Source organism: Sciurus carolinensis, chromosome 4 (assembly GCF_902686445.1).
Source record: "Sciurus carolinensis chromosome 4, mSciCar1.2, whole genome shotgun sequence".
NCBI lineage: Eukaryota > Metazoa > Chordata > Mammalia > Rodentia > Sciuridae > Sciurus > Sciurus carolinensis.
In genome coordinates, this window is record NC_062216.1 from 100,550,456 (window position 1) to 100,555,102 (window position 4,647).

Here is a 4,647-nt window from a genome sequence, read left to right on the forward strand (position 1 = left end):
TAAGAGTGATAGTTCTATAAAATCTATGCATTTTATCATTTTAAAAATTACCCCAGATTTATTGAATTTCCTTCTGAAACATAATTTCTCTCAGCTGTTCTATGAAAAATCAAAGTGAAGGGGTTATTGTGTTTATGCTAAACTAGACTTTTTTAAAAGACAAAAAGTATAGCGGAATATTTTTGCAGCTTCAATCATGGCAGAAAGACTAACATCAGGAACTTGGAAATGGTTGAGTGCAGCTAGTCATATTTTTAAACAGTACAGAGTTTAGGTAGGAATTTTTAATATGGGTTCTGTAACTGGGCATCAGAGATCATTAGAATCCCGTAAATAATAAACAAGGTTTTTACATGAATCTGTATTCTTTCTTTTTATCAGATTATTAAGAAGATTCTGTGTTTCTGTATTAGGGCCATTGTTAGTATTTTGAGTAGGACAATACTTCTGTTTTGTTCCAATACTTCTGTGAGTCTGTTCCAGGTTTTGAAGAACATATAGCATCCTTGGGACCTGTACATTAAATTCAAACTGCAACCTCTTAGTCTTGTGACAACCCTATACAACTTCCATATTCCCAAACACCGACTAGAACTGCTTTGCACTGAAAGTCACTGGATGTTACACAATCCAAAAGAAAATCGAGAAGGAGTGCTTCCCAAAGCTTTGATTGCCTCATTTTGGAAAGATTGTTTCACATGTATAGGATAGTTTACTTAGAGAGAATGGACAGATGGGACTGGAAACCTTAATTAGACGGATTAACAGATCTTGTGGGAGTGTCTTGGAAAGAGAAGTAAAAGAATAGAGAGAAGGCATGAGAATGAGATGTCTAAATTTAAGTTAAGGAGTTCGAGCAGTTCCAGATAATGACAAAGTTCAACTGTGGTCGTGAAAGTACATGGCTCATGTGGGTGAAGATGAATATCATTAGAAATGAAGAGGTTGAGAGACAAAATGGTTATGTTGTTGATGATGTATTCACGTGTACACTGAAAAGACTCGGGATAATAACAGAACTTGAGATGAAAGGGGAACTATGTCAGATAACAGCACTTCAAAGGTGAGCCTGGGGAATAGGGATACAGCTCAGTGTTTGCCTAGCACACACAAGATCCTGGATTTGATCTCCAATACCACAAATGATAATGATAATAATTGGGTATTATGTTCTTGCCAGTTTAACCATCAACTCTAGAGACAAAACAGGCAAATAGACATTATTGCATCTCTAGAAAGGATCAATCTTTCTGGAAAGAGACCTGGCAATATATGTTGATTCTTCTACCCCACTTTTGAGAAACTATTCTGCAGGAACATAGTTAACAGTATGGAACTATCTGCAAGAAGCTATTTATTGTAATCTTAATAAGTGTTTATAAGACTGGAAATAATTAAAATAGCAATTAATAATGAAACACTGCGCCCACAGTATGAAATATGTTCCTATAAAAATGTTCCTACAAATAAATGTCTAAGGAGAAAATACCTATATTAGGCAAAAATTTTTTAAAGTTACAGAATTACATGTGTAGTAAGTAGTAAAAAAATAAATCTTACATATGTTGGTATGAATGGAGAAACAGGCAAGAATACTTTGAAATTTTTTCACAGGGATCATATCACAGAATAGGATTGAAACAAGAACAGAAAGATTATGGGTGCTTTTTTTTTCCAGTACTGGGGATTGAACCCAGTGATACTTTAACACTGAGCTACATACCCAGTTCTTGGTACATTTTACTTTGAGACAGAGACTGACTAAGTTGCACAGGTCCTTGCTACATTGCTGAGGCTAGCCTTGAACTTGTGATCCTCCTGTCTCAGCCTCTTGAGTTGCTGGGATTACAGGCATGCACCACTACACCACGCAAATAGTTTTTTTGGTTTTTATTTTTTAAATATTTTTAAGTTTTAATTCCAATGTTCATGTGAAGGTTTTAGTGAGAACTACCTCATTGGAAATTTTCTTTTTTATGTATGTTAAGGATTCATTCAAACTTTTTTTAAAAATTACTTTTAAAATGTAGTAACATCTGGTTTGGTAACAATTTACAAGCAGTATTTAGAACTTAACAGGCATTTCCTGGCACATGTCTTGTTTCATTGCCTGAGAAGTATCCCTTAAAACTATTCACAGTGTCTCTAAGTATTGCCTGGAACCAGTGTAATGTTTTACCAACGACAGCCCATCCCTAGCCTTTGGCTATAGATACAGTATTACATGTCATGAAAATAGATAAAGAAAAATAAGAAGCAACAAGCAAATGTGAAGATATAAAGTTTTCAACTTTCTTAACCCAAGGTGAGAAAGAATTCCTCCATGTGGATGGTGTGCCTAGAAGAACCTAGAATGTAGAAATCACTCCTTTAACACAAATTGTCATAATATTTCCAGCTTTCCCCCTCCACCCATTTGAGCTAATGCATTAAGGTAGGAGCTATAAACCTGGGAGTCATCAGCGAACCCCACCCCTTACTTCCAGTTCCACAAGAACCATAAGTAGGTGGATTGGTGTGCAGTAGGGTGGTGGCCCTGTCCCATCCATCATGCCCCTGCTAGTCCAGTTGTTGAGCCAACAGAAGGTTGCAACCCTATAAGGAATAAGAGACAACTTCAGTTCTAAGTTATTACCTTCAGTGTCCCCAACTCCATTCGTTACATGATATTATTGATATTTGAAATCAAATCTCAGCTTTATAGTTCCCAATAATATGATTTGGAATGTGGATTTATCCTCCCATTCCTTTTCCTTGTAAAAATAGGGACTTACAATCTTGATAGAGTTTTGTAAAGATTAAGTAAGGATATATATCACAAGCTGTTTGCACAAAGCCTATAGGAATTTTGAGTCCTTACCTTCTCATCTATTTCACAGTCTGCACTGAGCTCTCTTAATTTTCCTCTCACTGTCTAGCTCATTTACTCTCTATTTTTCCTGATCCTTTTGCTTCTTTAAATGGCTCTTCTTTTTCTTTTTTTTTTTCTTTTTCTTGAGCAAATCTGATTCTTTTTCTTCTTTAAATATTGTGGCCCTTTTAAGTTCCAGCCACTAGAGGGCTACATAAGAAGAGCAACTCCACTCCTCCTGACCAAACAGACTGATGGGATCAAAGAACCAAGTGGCATCAATCCTAGAAAGTTGAAGACACCTTAGAAACCACCTACTCCAACTCCCAATTTTAAATATGAAGCAACTAGATATCTAGATATTTAAAGAAATACAAGTTGATAATTATCTTTTTCAAATCACTAGCTCCCCTGCACAAATTTATAGTTAAAAAACAAATTTAATTTTCTTTTGAAAGTCTTAGATTAACCATTTTTTAAAAAGACATGTGGAGGCAAATGATTCTCTCTTAGCAACCAAGCTAGTTTATTGATAACTTTATTTAATTTACTTCAAATGATTTAAATCTAATAGAAATCCTCATTTCTATTAAAAATGTATAATCTGTAAACCTGAAATACCTTGGGTAGCTTTCAATTTTTGTTTTAACAAATTGTAATTTGTACTTTGATTTTTGAGCTTCTTCAAGCTCTAAAGTGATATCTTACTTTGAAGACCCACTTATTTTTAAATATATACCAACTATACAAAGAAGTGCTTATACTTACCCCAAATAAAAACTATGAAATAGTAAATATCCTATACTATTAAGAATATAAACAAATAAATAAATAAATGAATAATCTCTGTAAAATAACCAATCCAAAAAAAAACACTAAATGCTTATTCAGTTACTTTTATAGGTTGTGTCCTCATGCCTGGGAAGAAGTTTTGTATTTTCTTGTTCATTTCACTATCCTCTCATTTAAACAATATTGCTGATATTTTGGGGAACAATCCAGACTCCAGACAGCTCCACCACTGCAGTGCTGGTGGTAGTGAACATTCTCTCTGTGCCTAAGAGTTGCTCTGGAGAGGTGCCACCATCAATATCCCACCAATATGGAAAGATCCAAATCTATTCTCATGCTTAAGCTTCATTTTATGAAAAGACATTTATAATTCTGTCCATAAAATATAGATCTGGCAAAGTTAAGCTAATATTTTTGCATACATGGAATGAACCAAGTTCAGACTTTAATTGAGGCTAACAAGTAGCCTGAAAGATTCTTGAGAGAAATGGGGAGGTTTGTTGTTATTGCTGTTGTTAATAATTCTTTCATATAATGATGTGACTAAATAAATTCTCTGATATTTTGATATTTAACCTCCGCCTCCTCCTCCTCCCTCTTCTTGTTCTTGTTCTTGTTCTTATTCTTCTTTGCCATCCTGGGGATTAAACTTAGGGCCATGTACATACTAGGCAAATACTCTACAACTGAGCTTATCTTCAGCACCACCTTAATTCTTATAGCCCCTGCACAAACTAAGGAGTGGGAATGTCGCTCATTTATTCATTCGTCTTTAAGCAATATTTCTTGAGTTCTTATTTGGGGCCAGGCAGAAGGCTAAGATAAAACCTAAAGCCAATCAACAAACAAAAGCAAACTCCATAGTCCTTGCCCTCATGAAACTGATGATCAAGTATGAAAGGGGTATGGGAGATTGGGAATAGGTTTATCAAAGAAAAATAGATTACACATGTGACAAATGATAAGAAGGGGAAGTAGGTTATGTTATGAAAAATAAACTGAGA